General features: G+C 41.8%; 1 protein-coding gene across 1 annotated transcript in view; it reads left to right on the plus strand.

Annotated features, from left to right (window-relative positions):
* The first annotated feature begins 9,913 nt into the window (after positions 1-9,913).
* The window catches only part of CTNND1 (catenin delta 1), a 60,949-nt gene continuing 56,005 nt past the window's right edge, over positions 9,914-14,857 (plus strand). The window contains exon 1 of the mRNA XM_058439703.1: positions 9,914-10,164. The gene's annotated coding sequence lies outside the window, so the exon portion shown is untranslated. The remainder of the gene's footprint in view (positions 10,165-14,857) is intronic.

Genomic DNA, 14,857 nt, shown 5'->3' on the forward strand with positions numbered 1-14,857 from the left:
TTGCATTTCTCTGATGGCCAGTGATGATGAGCATTTTTTCATGTGTTTTTTGGCTGCATAAATGTCTTCTTTTGAGAAGTGTCTGTTCATGTCCTTCGCCCACTTTTTGATGGGGTTGTTTGTTTTTTTCTTGTAAATTTGTTTGAGTTCATTGTAGATTCTGGATATTAGCCCTTTGTCAGATGAGTAGGTTGCAAAAATTTTCTCCCATTCTGTAGGTTGCCTGTTCACTCTGATGGTAGTTTCTTTTGCTGTGCAGAAGCTCTTTAGTTTAGTTAGATCCCATTTGTCAATTTTGGCTTTTGTTGCCATTGCTTTTGGTGTTTTAGACATGAAGTCCTTGCCCACGCCTATGTCCTGAATGGTATTGCCTAGGTTTTCTTGTAGGATTTTAATGGTTTTAGGTCTAACATTTAAGTCTTTAATCCATCTTGAATTAATTTTTGTATAAGGTGTAAGGAAGGGATCCAGTTTCAGTTTTCTACATATAGCTAGCCAGTTTTCCCAGCACCATTTATTAAATAGGGAATCCTTTCCCCATTTCTTGTTTTTGTCAGGTTTGTCAAAGATCAGATAGTTGTAGATATGCGGCATCATTTCTGAGGGCTCTGTTCTGTTCCATTGATCTATGTCTCTGTTGTGGTACCAGTACCATGCTGTTTTGGTTATTGTAGCCTTGTAATATAGTTTGAAGTCAGGTAGCATGATGCCTCCAGCTTTGTTCTTTTGGCTTAGGATTGACTTGGCGATGCGGGCTCTTTTTTGGTTCCATATGAACTTTCAAGTAGTTTTTTCCAATTCTGTGAAGAAAGTCATTGGTAGCTTGATGGGGATGGCATCGAATCTATAAATTACCTTGGGCAGTATGGCCATTTTCACGATATTGATTCTTCCAACCCATGAGCATGGAATGTTCTTCCATTTGTTTGTATCCTCTTTTATTTCATTGAGCAGTGGTTTGTAGTTCTCCTTGAAGAGGTCCTTCATATCCCTTGTAAGTTGGGTTCCTAGGTATTTTATTCTCTTTGAAGCAATTGTGAATGGGAGTTCACTCATGATTTGGCTCTCTGTTTGTCTGTGATTGGTGTACAAGAATGCTTGTGATTTTTGTACATTGATTTTGTATCCTGAGACTTTGCTGAAGTTGCTAATCAGCTTAAGGAGATTTTGGGCTGAGACAATGGGGTTTTCTAGATATACAATCATGTCATCTGCAAACAGGGACAATTTGACTTCCTCTTTTCCTAATTGAATACCCTTTATTTCCTTCTCCTGCCTGATTGCTCTGGCCAGAACTTCCAGCACTATGTTGAATAGGAGTGGTGAGAGAGGGCATCCCTGTCTTGTGCCAGTTTTCAAAGGGAATGCTTCCAGTTTTTGCCCATTCAGTATGATATTGGCTGTGGGTTTGTCATAGATAGCTCTTATTATTTTGAGATACGTCCCATCAATACCTAATTTATTGAGAGTTTTTAGCATGAAGAGATGTTGAATTTTGTCAAAGGCCTTTTCTGCATCTATTGAGATAATCATGTGGTTTTTGTCTTTGGTTCTGTTTATATGCTGGATTACATTTATTGATTTGCGTATGTTGAACCAGCCTTGCATCCCAGGGATGAAGCCCACTTGATCATGGTGGATAAGCTTTTTGATGTGCTGCTGGATTCGGTTTGCCAGTATTTTATTGAGGATTTTTGCATCAATGTTCATCAAGGATATTGGTCTGAAATTCTCTTTTTTGGTTATGTCTCTGCCAGGCTTTGGTATCAGGACGATGCTGGCTTCATAAAATGTGTTAGGGAGGATTCCCTCTTTTTCTGTCGATTGGAATAGTTTCAGAAGGAATGGTACCAGTTCCTCCTTGTACCTCTGGTAGAATTCGGCTGTGAATCCATCAGGTCCTGGACTCTTTTTGGTTGGTAAGCTATTGATTATTGCCACAATTTCAGAGCCTGTTATTGGTCTATTCAGAGATTCAACTTCTTCCTGGTTTAGTCTTGGGAGGGTGTATTTGTCGAGGAATTTATCCATTTCTTCTAGATTTTCTAGTTTATTTGCATAGAGGTGTTTGTAGTATTCTCTAATGGTAGATTGTATTTCTGTGGGATCAGTGGTGATATCTCCTTTTTCATATTTTATTGCATCTATTTGATTCTTCTCTCTTTTCTTCTTTATTAATCTTGCTAGCGGTCTATCAATTTTGTTGATCTTTTCAAAAAACCAGCTCCTGGATTCATTAATTTTTTGGAGGGTTTTTTGTGTCTCTATTTCCTTCAGTTCTGCTCTGATTTTAGTTATTTCTAGCCTTCTGCTAGCTTTTGAATGTGTTTGCTCTTGCTTTTCTAGTTCTTTTAATTGTGATGTTAGGGTGTCAGTTTTGAATCTTTCCTGCTTTCTCTTGTGGGCATTTAGTGCTATAAATTTCCCTCTACACACTGCTTTGAATGTGTCCCAGAGATTCTGGTATGTTGTGTCTTTGTTCTCATTGGTTTCAAAGAACATCTTTATTTCTGCCTTCATTACAATGGCCTTTAAACTCCTCTTGGGCCAGGCGTAGTAGCTCACATCTGTAATCATGGCACGTTGGGAGGCCAAGGCAAGCAGATTACTTGAGGTCAGGAGTTTGAGACTAGCCTGGCCAACATGGCAAAACCCGGTCTCTACTAAAAATACAGAAATTAGCTGGGTGCGGTGGTTCATGCCTGTAATCCCAGCTACTGGGGAGGTTGAGGCAGAAGAATCGCTTGAACCGAGGAAGTGGAGGTTATAGTCAGCTGAGGTGGTACCACTGCATTCCAGCCTGGGCAACAGAGTGAGACTGTTTCAAAAAAATAAAATAAAATAAAAAATAAATAAATTAACTTGTCTTGCTTTCACTCTTATGCCTCTTTAATCTATTTTTTGCATAAATCTATCAGATTTCTTTCTTTTTTTTTTTTTTGAGATGTAGTCTGGCTGTGTCACCCAGGCTAGAGTGCAGTGGTGTGATCTCGGCTCACTGCAACCTCCAGCCCCCGGGTTCAAGCAATTTTCTGCCTCAGCATCTTGAGTAGCTGGGATTACAGGTTCCTGCTGCCACACCCAGGTAACTTTTTTGTATTTTAGTAGAGATGGGGTTCACCATCTTGGCCAGGCTGGTCTTGAACTCCTGACCTTGTGATTCACTTGCCTCGGCCTCCCAAAGTGCTGGGATTACAGGCGTGAGCCATGGTGCCCGGCTGCCCAATTCTTTTTTTTTTTTTATTTTGGAGATAGGGTTGCGCTTTGTCACCCAGGCTGGAGTGCAGTGGCCTGATCATGGCTCATTGCAGCCTGGAACTCCTGGGTTCAAGTGATCCTCCCGCCTCAGCCTTCCGAGGAGCTGGATCCACAGGCTCATGCCACCACACCTGGCTAATTATTTTTATTTTTATTTTATTTTATAGAGATGAGGTCTTGCTATTTTATAGAGATGAGGTCTTGCTGTGATGCCCAGGCTGTCTTGAACTCCTGAACTCCCGCCTCAGCCTCTCAAAGTGGTTGAATTACTGGCATGAGCTATTGCACCCACCCAGATCTTTTAAAAATGTGATCATGCCATTCTTTTAAAACCCCCTGGCCAGGCGCAGTGGCTCACGCCTGTAATCCCAGCACTTTGGGAAGCCAAGGCAGGTGGATCACGAGGTCAGGAGTTTAAGACCAGCCTGGCCAAGATGGTGAAACCCCGTCTCTACTAAAAATACTAAAATTATCTGGGCGTGGTGGTGGGCACCTGTAATCCCAGCTACTCGGGAGGCTGAGGCAGGAGAACTGCTTGAACCCAGGAGGCGGAGGTTGCAGTGAGCTGAGATCATGCCGCTGCACTCCAGCCTGGGTGACAAACGGAGACTCCGTCTCAAAAACAACAACAACAACAACAAAAAACAAACCCAAAAACCCCCATAGGTTTTCCTCTACTTAAGAATAAAAATACAAACTTTATTCTCTGAGCTATAGAAATCTTCACAGTCTGAGTCTCATCTATTCCTCCATCCTCCTCATTTCCAATGCTCTCTGCTGGGTCCAGTATGTTTCAGCTCCATACCTCAGGGCTTATATCTTCTTACTTACTTGGCTGCTGCTTATTTAGATTTCAACATTTTCTTTTCCTTTCTTTTTTTTTGAGATGGAGTTTCGCTCTTGTTACCCAGGCTGGAGTGCAATGGCGCGGTCTCCACTCACTGCAACCTCTGCCTCCCTGGTTCAAGCAATTCTCGTGCCTCAGCCTCCCAAGTAGCTGGGAATACAGGCATGCACCACAACGCCCAGCTAATTTTGTATTTGTAGTAGAGACGGGGTTTCTCCATGTTGGTCAGGCTGGTCTCGAACTCCTGATTTCATGTGATCTGCCCGCCTTGGCCTTCCATAGTGCTGTGATTACAGGCATGAGCCACCGCACCTGGCAAATTTCAACATTTTCTTTCTTTTTTTCTTTTGTTTTTTTCTGGAAACAAGGTCTCCCCTGTTGCCCAGCCTGGAGTGCAGTGGTGCAGTCATGGCTCATTGCAGCCTTAACTTCTCAGGGTCAAGTGATCCTCCCACCTCAGCCTCCTGAGTAGCTGGGACTACAGGCACACACCACCACATGTGGCTAAAGAGGTCAATTTAAATGTCACCTCTCCAGAGAGTTTGCACCTGACATCCAATCTGGGGCAAGCCACAAGTCATTCCCATCAATCTGTTTCAAATCTACATATTGATCCATCTGACTTTTATTAATCCTCTCATTCTTTCCTAGATAAAGAATTCTTTCGTATTCTCTGTGAGAACAGGAAACCTGTCTAATCTTGTTGTCTTTGACTTCTGGTGGAGTACCTGGCTCACAGTAGGTGCTCAACCCAAGGGGAACTAGTCTTTTTATTTTCTATTAATTGAGTGTGAACAGTTTTTCCCTCAGTCAGTGTGTATTAATGCTTATTATACTTTATTTTGAGATACCCATTTTGGATTATTTATTGATTTATTGAGGGAGACAGGGTCTTGCTCTGTCATCCAGGTTAGAATGCAATGGCATGATCACAGCTCACCATAGCCTCAATCTCCCAGGCTCAAGTGATCCTCCCACTTCAGCCTCCCAAGTAGCTGGAACCACAGGCTTGCGCCACCACGCCTGGCTAATTTTTAATTTTTTGTAGAGACAGGTTTCCTGTTTCAGATAAATTTAAATTTTAACATCTTTTTCACCACTAAGTTATCTTTTTTGATTTGTATATAATTCTACTTTATTTTATTATTTATTCTTTGAGATGGAGTCTCTGTCACCCAGACTGGAGTGCAGTGGTGCAATTTTGGCCCACTGCAACCTCTACCTCCTGGTTCAAGAGATTCTCCTGCCTCAGCCTCCCAAGTAGATGGGATTACAGGCGCGTGCCACCCCACTCGGCTAATTTTTGTATTTTTAGTAGAGAAGGGGTTTCACCATGTTGGCCAGGTTGGTCTCGAACTCCTGACCTCAAGTGATCCACCTGCCTTGGCCTCCCAAAGTGCTGGGATTACAGGCATGAGCCGTCACGCCTGGCCTATTTTAAATGTTCATTAATTTTAAATACCTTGACCAGGAATATATAACTAGCAAGCTAAGAGACTTTATTCACTCATTTAGTTGTTGCTAAATATGAGATACAAGGTTGAGCTCTGGGGATAGACCATGAACAAGAAAGACACTATTCACGGAGCTTATCTTTTTTTTTTTTTTTTTTTTTTTTTTTTTTTGCGACAGAGTCTTACCCTGTCACCCAGACTGGAGTGCAATGGTGCAATCTCGGCCCACTGCAACCTCTGCCTCTTGGGTTCAAGGGATTCTCCTGCCTCAGGCTCCCGAGTAGCTGGGATTACAGGTGGTGTGCCACCACGCCCAGCTAATTTTTTGTATCTTTAGTAGAGACAGGGTTTCACCATGTTGACCAGACTGGTCTTGAACTTCTGAACTCGTGATCTGCCCACCTCAGCCTCCCAAAGTGCTGGGATTACAGGCGTGAGCCACTGCGCCCAGCCCGTGGAGCTTATCTTCTTTTTTTTCTTCTTTTTTTTTTTTTTTGAGACGGAGTCTCGCTCTGTTGCCCAGGCTGGAATGCAGTGGCGTGATCTCGGCTCACTGCAAGCACCGCCTCCCGGGTTCACACCATTCTCCTGCCTCAGCCTCTCAAGTAGCTGGGACTACAGGAACCCGCCACCACGTCTGGCTAATTTTTTGTACTTTTTAGTAGAGACGGAGTTTCACTGTGTTACCCAGGATGGTCTCGATCTCCTGACCTCGTGATCCGCCCACCTCGGCCTCCCAAAGTGCTGGGATTACAGGCGTGAGCCACCGCGCCCGGCCTGGAGCTTATCTTCTGATGGGGGAGACAAAAGTATACATACACACAAACGAAAACAAAAGAAAAAAGAAGACAAAATACTTGCAAGTTGTGAGCAGTGATGTGAAGGAAACAAACAAGACCAATCTGTCTGTAGAAAATCATGTAACATTCTAGTATGTGGCTCTGATCTTGGAACCAATGAATCAACAAACATTTTTGGGCTGGTTGTTTTCCTTTGGTGATTATCTTTGGCTTTTGAACTTGCTATGGAGAACTAGGAGTTGATGGGGAATAGAGGTAGAAAATGTGATAAAATAAAAGGAGAAGATTTTTAGGTAATGAGGCTTAAAGGCTGTTCATATCTTTGTTATAATGTATTCATTTTCAGCTGTAGTTTGTTTAAAGCCCATCAAACAAGTGCTGTAATGCGTGTTTGGTTTTTCAACACTTCTGAGGAAAGTCCTTTTTGGCCACTATAGACCAAATATAGGTCCATGAGACTATAGACCATATATAAGGGAGTGGATAATGACTACATCAGCATGATTAAAAGCACATTCATGCTGAGGAGTTGAATTCCAGTTTAGCTAGGTAAAGAAAGGTCAGATTATGGTTGATAATGTGTTACTTTAATGTACTGAATGAATAAATGTGGTGCCTTCAAAGCAGATGATAGTCCCCTACCATCCCAGTTAACATACAGTAGTCCTGTTTCTAGGATTTCTCTTGACCTTTATCTTGACCATAGTGTAATGTAATAGAAAGAGCATGGGCTGTGGAGTGAGATTGGTGAGGGTTCATTTAGCCAGATGAGATCAGGCAAATTTCTTCGCCTTGTTGGACCTTGATTTCCTCATCTGTAGAATGGTCGTAGTACTATTTCTGTGGTCATGTTTTAGAAGTTTGAAGTAATGAGCTCAAAATACCTCTTACATGGTAGACACTTCATCATTGGTTGCTATTATTGGGTAGTGGCTCACCACTGCAGGTTTTTGGGCAGAGTAGTTACTGAATAATAAAAATAATGATAATGCATTCTTAGTATAGTATATTCTTATACTATATGCCATACAGTAAGAACTTTTTTTTTGTTTTGAACCGGAGTCTCACTCTGTTGCCCAGGCTGTAGTGCAGTGACACGAGCTCAGCTCACTCCCTCCCGGGTTCAAGCGATTTTCCCACCTCAGCATCCTGGGTAGCTGGGACTACAGGTGTGCTCCACCACGCCTGGCTAATTTGTGTATTTTTAGTAGAGACGGGATTTTGCTCTGTTGGCTAGGCCGGTCTGGAACTCCGGAGCTCAGGTGATCCGCCTGCCTCAGCCTCCCAAAGTGCCGGGATTACAGGCTTAAACTACGGCGCCTGGCCCAAAGAACTTTTTGTGTATTTTAATTCTCACAACAGTCTTGTGAGAGAGATACAGTTATCTCCATTTTATAGTTAAGGAAACTGAGGTTCAGATTACTTAATTTGGGTCAAGGTCACATAATAGTACATATATTTGAGTAAGTGTACTTACTTGCAGAGGTGGAGTTTGAAGCTAGGCAGTTTGTGAAAACCTATACTCTTAAGGTTTCATATTTCTTTTTTTTTTTTTTGAGACGGAGTCTTGCTTTGTCACCTAGAGTGCAATGGCATGATCTCGGCTCACTGCAACCTCCACCTCTTGCGTTCAAGCAATTCTCCTGCCTCAGGCTCCCGAGTAGTTGGGATTACAGGTGCCCACCACCACACCCCGTAGAGACGGGGTTTCGCCATGTTGGGTCAGGCTGGTCTCGAACTTTTGACCTAAGGTGATCCACCCACCTCGGCCTCCCAAAGCTCTGGGATTACAGGTGTGTGAGCCACTGTGCCCAGCCAAGATTTCATATTTCTATTCTAGATCATGAAAACTTCATGAAGACTCACTTGGCAGCAGTCTATAGGATAAGTTTTAGATCAGTAAGAAAGAAGAAGGAAATCTTTGATTCATCATTGTCTTTGTTTTAGTAATCAGGAAATAACCATAAAATGCTAATCTTTGTCAAGCATGTTAAAAAAAAAATTCAGCCTCTGTCCATTATGGTCTAACAGTTTAAAAATATGTCCTAACTCAGAAAAATAATACCCCAATAATCCTTTATTTAGGTCAAATGTAAAAAGAGAATGTATGAACTAGATCATCTTAAGCTTGAAGTTCACAAAGAAATAAAATGTTCTTTTTTTTTTTTTTTTGAGACAGAGTTTCGCTCTTGTTGCCCAGGCCGTAGTGCAATGGCACAATCTCAGCTCACCACAACCTCCACCTCCCGGGTTCAAGCAATTCTCCTGCCTCAGCCTCCCGAGTAGCTGGGATTACAGGCATGTACCACCATGCCCAGCTAATTTTGTATTTTTAGTAGAGACAGGGTTTCTCCATGTTGGTCAGGCTGGTCTCGAACTCCCGACCTCAGGTGATCCGCCCACCTCGGCCTCCCAAAATGCTGGGATTACAGGCATGAGCCACCGCGCCCGGCATAAAATGTTCTTGACATGAGATTTACTTTCTTTACCTATGCTGTTACTCCCTCTAAATATATTGCTTGTTTATTGGATTTCATTTCCTCTTCCCAACAAACCCACATTATTTTGTTTTGGGGACAAATTGAGAAGACAGTGATTTTCTTTAACAGCCCAGTGGATTCTGCTTCCTTCTAATTCAAAGTATAGAGACTAAAAACTGTTAACAAGTCTAGGCATTAAAAAAAAAAAAAAAAGCTCTAGATGGGGCGTGGTGGCTCAGGCCTGTAATCCCAGCACTTTGGGAGGCCGAGGCGGGTGGATCACCTGAGGTCAGGAGTTCGAGACCAGCCTGACCAACATAGAGAAACTAAAACATAGAGACTAAAGTCTCTACTAAAAATACAAAATTAGCCGGGCATGGTGGCACATGCCTGTAATCCCAGCTACTCGAGAGGCTGAGGCAGGAGAATCGCTTGAATTTAGGAGGCGGAGGTTGCGGTGAGCTGAGATCACGCCATTGTACTCCAGCCTGGGCTCGAAACTCCATCTCAAAAAAAAAAAAAAAATAGCTCTAATGCAATTAATCCAAAACAGTGAAACTGAGTTTACCTCAGATATCCCCTACCATCCCAGTCAACATATAGTAGTCCTGTTTCTAGGATTTCTCTCTCCTTTCTTTCTCGTCTTCCTTTAGGGAAATGCTTTGGGGTAGGAAGCAACAAACCAAACAGCAGCAGGCAAGTAAAATCAGCTCTTTTCTATTTCCGCACTTGGATAGTACGGAAGAGGGAGCAAGAACTCATCATCAAAGAGAACTGAGACTTAGGCGTGCCATTCTAAAAAGCCCTTGTTCCTTGTCTCCCTTGCCTCCCCCGCCCCCCTCAGCTCTGCAGTAATTCCTCAGCGATTGTACAGTCTCTCCACTTTAAATATAAATATATAAATATAAATATATATATGTATAAACTTCCCCCTGTGTCTTTCTCTCCTCCTCTCTTTTTTTAATTTTCTATAATAAAGTTTCCTATTGGATAAGGTCAACTCCCTGATTTATGCCTGGCTCCTATTGGAAGCTCACAGGGGCTGACATCACTTAGGAAAGCGAAGGGGGTAGGGCTGCCAGATCAGTTTGTCACCACCCAGGCTCCCTTGCCTTTGGCTGGGTGCAACTTCCATTTTAGGTGTTGGATCTGAGGGGGAAAAAAAAGAGAGAGGGAGAGAGAGAGAAAGAAGAGCAGGAAAGATCCTGAAAGGAGGAAGAGGTGGCGAAAAATCAACTGCCTTGCTGGATTTGTCTTTCTCAGCACCTTGGCGAAGCCTTGCGTTTCTTTCTTAAAGGACTGGTTTTTAGAACTCCACATTTGAGGTGTGTGGCTTTTGAAGAAAATATATGTACTGACGGGAAAAGGAGGATAAGCAAGTCGAATTTTTGTCTTACGGTAACCGGAGGGAATTAAAAAACGGGAGAGAGTCTGTTATGCTGATGAATAACTTTTAAGCAATTATTTTTCTTTCTACTTTCAGTACTTTGGCGGGGGAGATTTTGGTGTTTTATTATATTTAAAAAGGTAAAATATACAAGACCTAGAAACAAACTTCTAGGTCTCTTTAATACAGGAAGCTGAATAGATCCAGAGGGGTAAGGGTAGGTTTGAAAATTTACATTTTGGTGTGTTCTTTGATTTTATTTATTTTTCTGGACTAAGCTAACATATTTCTGTTTTCAGAGCCCAAATCAAAAGTTCGTTTTTTGGCATGTTGCATGTGGGTTGGGAAAGGAATTTGTCCGTGTCGGAACCCAGTTATACAGATGGTTCTTCATACGTTTCAAACTTTTTTTTTCTTTTATCATTGGATTTGTGGAAGTGGAAAGTTGCAGGGAGCTTTCCAGTGTAAATGGTATTGTTTTTCCCCCAGAGAGTTTGAACGGCCCGTATCGGTTTCAGCCCTGCTGTTCCTGGGTGGATCCCTCTTACTTTTCCAGGTGTGGTGGGTGGGAGCCTCATTCTCCTGCTAGATGTAGTCTCCCTGCTTTGCTTATAAAAGAAAACAAATGGAACCATGTTAACTGAATTGCCATCTCCTTCTTCCTTCTAAACTACCTTTGATAGCAAAGGTTTGTGGAGGTGTTTGTTAAATCTGCAAATACGATAACGTTTGGTTTATGTGTTTAAAGGGATAAGGAACTTCTAATCATGCTTTTTATTTCACCTGAGTAAAGTGGCAACACACCTGAAAATATTTTCAGCTTTTTTCACTCTGAAAGGGCCATGGGTGGAATAAAATTAGGTTTAGAAAAACCATTTATACAAAGTTTAGTGTTTAAAATACATTTCAGAAAACACAAGGGAGATTTTTATTTTTAAACCAACCTGAAAGTTGTTTTTTGGAGTTGAGTTTATTGTTTAGTTAATTTACCATGAAATCTGAAATCTCTTAGAGCTGAAGGCCCGTGACTGTGCTTTCATATCTTATATTTAATCTTAAGATTTGTTTTGTTTTTGCAAATACATTCTTGCAAAAGTACGGATTCTAGATAATTATATAGCCAACTCATCAGTAGCTGAAAAACTAGGGTATTCTTTTCTCTTTTTGAAAGTGCGAATCCGCCTGAAAATTATAGATGCTGTCCTAATTGTAACAAGATGGGCTTTAGTGTGTAAGCTGCTGATTAGCTTTAAACTGGTATGCGTCTTTAATAATCTGATTTCGTTCCCCCCCACCCCCCTGCCACAAATTTTTTTAAGACTAGACTTCCTTGAATTTCTTTTCTAGAATGAGGGTATTTCTTGAAAGGTGATTTCATCCTTGTGAAGTTGTGGCTTCAGGAGGAAACAGAACTTTGTTCCTCCTTCAAATACAATCCAGGCAAAGGCTGCAGGAAATTTTTGATGTCTGGATCTCTTAATTATAACAAGTACAGTTAAAAAGAAAGAAAAAAATACAATGTGTATAGGCTGTTGGGCTGTAGTTCTTGTTTAATATTTTCCAAATTTTCTTTCAAATGTTCTGTCTGCCTTGACTCCAGCCTGGGGAGGTTTCTTGGATCTTTAGAGTGTTGGTCATGTTGCTTTCAGATTGTCTGTTTCCCACTCAACCTTTAGGGGGAGGGATGAGGGAATCTGAAGGAGGAGTACAAAGGCAGTTTGAAAATAGGTTCTGGATGACTGAGTGGTGGTGATTTGGGTCTAGCTTTAAATAGTGGGCTTTGTGTAGCTGAAGTGAGCATCCTAGTTAACCTAGTGTCCAGGACTATTTCCATGAACTAAGGTGTTGTTTTGACTGGTGTGTAGTACAGAGCCTTTGGGGTGATAAGATGGAAGATTTGTCTTTTACCTCACCTCCACTGGTTCTTTCAGGAATTATAAGGGATGCAGATGAGTAAATCTTTTATTTTTTAAATTTTCTTGTTTTGCTCCTTGTCTTGGTTTTGGGGTAAAAAATGATGACAGGTAAGTGTGAGCTGTTCAGATTTTTCTTTCCTTGTTTGCCTCCTATGTACGGTTGGTTTCTTTGTTATGTGAGTAAGGTAGTGGTCTGTGTTCCAGATTGAGGGGCGGGGGGCGGTTCTCTTTTAGGTGGTTGGAGTTCTAGTACCTTTCTCAGGGTTCCAGCATGGACAGTCAGAGAAGCTCCAACATGTTCTCTGAGCTAGGGTAAAATTGAGACTATTGGAGATATTAACAAAAAGAAAAGCACTAAGTAATTACAATCCAGCCTTAGGTTTATGAAGTAGTTGCTCTCTAGGGATGAATGAGATAGGATGGATGCAAATAAATTAAGCATAGATCACTATCAATTGGAATTAACAAAATGATTAGCTTTGTATAATTTATCTCCTTCTATTTTGGTACCCTGTTAGTAACTGCCAAGGCCCTCATTCCCCCCTACCTCCCCACACCTTGTTTTTAGTGTATTCTAAGCATTTTGCATAAACTATTAATTTCCCACCACTGGTTTTTTTGTTTGTTTGTTTTGTGTTTTAAGGAATTTGACCCTCAGAGAAGCTGAGGTTTGGTGAAAATCTCACTGCCTGTAAATGGTTGAGGCCAGGATTAACCCTGGTCTGACTAACTACAAAGTCCATGGACTTAACCACTAATATACTGCCATTCTCCAGAGAGAATGGAAACAACAGCTCGAACTAAAATGAGCCCTTGCTAGAGGCAGGAGTGTTTCATCTTGGCACAGGGGCAGTACTCACTTAAATTTCCAACCCCCTCCAACTCCCCACTACCCCTGTTGGGATAATGTATGCAAAAGATCTATTTTCCATAGAGCCCATGGGGAGCTGGATGTGCTAGAATGGATATTATTTTAATCTTTAGAACGAGAATCTTTCCATATCCATATGCCCACCAATGCTGTCCTAATTTCTTAAACTTCCTGGAATTGTGTCACACGTTGTTTGATTATCAGTAAAATTTCTTCTTCCAGAGAATTTTTAGGTATGTGGTTTGGAATGATAGGATATCATCAACTTGCAGGGACAGGCTTGTAGGAGGTAGTTCAGATATTCTTGTCTTTCCCTCTAGACTATGAGCAGCTTGGGTGTAGGTACTGTCTTTGTATCTTTTTAGCACCTGTCTTAGTGTCTGGTACATACTGAGGTGCTCAGTAAGCCTTGGTTAAATAAGGCATTTGATGAGAATCAGTGAGGGACTGATTTGTGGGGAAGGCTTGAAAGGAAGCAAAACAACATAGATTAATCAAATTACAATGTACTTTTGCAACTTTTACTGTAGTCTGTAGTTTTAACCTTTTATGCATCTCCTCCCTTAATTTTTTTTTTTTTTTTTTTTTTGAGATGGGGTCTTGCTCTTGTCATCCAGGCCGGAGTGCAGTGGTGAAATCATGGCTCACTGCAGCCTCAAACTCCTGGACTCAAGTGGTGGTCCCACCTCAGTCTTCTGAGTAGCTAGGACTATGGGTGCACAGCACTATGCTTGGCTAATTTTTGTATATTTTTGTGGAGATGGGGTCTCTCTATGTAGTCCAGGCTGGTCTCAAACACCTGGGCTCAAGCCATCCTCCTACCTCGGCCTCCCAAAGTGCTGGGATTATAGGTGTGCCCCACCACACCTGGCCCTCCCTTATATTTTTAAGCACGGTTTCTAGAGATAATGGAGGATTTTAAATTTTAGCTTTTCTTTAATCCTGTTCTTTTCTTGGCAAGTGGTACAAAGAACAGTATAAAAAGTAAGGATCTGGCCTGGTGCGGTGGCTCACGCCTGTGATCCCAGCAGTTTGGGAGGTCCAGGTGGGTGGATCGCTGGGCAACATGGTGAAGCCTCCTCTTTACAAAAAATATAAAAATTAGCTGGGCGTGGTGGCACGTGCCTGTAGTCCCAGCTACTGGGGAGGCTGAGGTGGGAGGACAGCTTGAGCCTTGGAGGTGGAGGTTGCAGCAAGCTGAGATCATGCCACTGCCCGCCAGACTGGGTTTGCAGAGCCAGATCCTATCTCAAAAAAAAAAAAAATCAATCAATAATAAGCATCCTAGTCCATTCATTTCATAATGAACTTCAACACTGAAAACCTTAAATGTTGCCATTTTCTAGGGGAGAGTATATTAAGACATCAGCAGAAAAGTACTGCTTTCAGCCCTGGTTGGAGGTGAATGGTTTCTGTGCTTGTTAATAAAAACATTAAGAGCTTGGGATGATAGTTTTGAACATCCGTGTTTCAAAGAAAGTATGTTTGGATATCAGTGTATTTTTTAAATCACTGCTTTAGCCGCAAAACTTTAGATTTTGTTCATGTATTGGGAAGCTTATGAGTTTAAGAACCGAAATTAGTTTTCTTGGGTAATTTAAAAGGTATTAACAAGGAACTTGCCTATAGGAGTGAACTATAGGTAATAAGGATGTGAATAACTACAAATATTCTTTCATGTTCTCTTCCCTCAAAGAAGGGTTAAATGCCACACAAAGCTGAAGTAGGGATTGCTCTGCCTAAACTATGCAGCTGCCTCCAAGGTTTCCAATAGAGCATTGATGTAGCCTGGCAGGGAGATTGTAAGAAGGCAAGAACAACTGCTCTGGTTAGAACTAATGAGG

Source organism: Hylobates moloch, unplaced genomic scaffold, assembly GCF_009828535.3.
Source record: "Hylobates moloch isolate HMO894 unplaced genomic scaffold, HMol_V3 SCAFFOLD_5, whole genome shotgun sequence".
NCBI classification, from domain to species: domain Eukaryota; kingdom Metazoa; phylum Chordata; class Mammalia; order Primates; family Hylobatidae; genus Hylobates; species Hylobates moloch.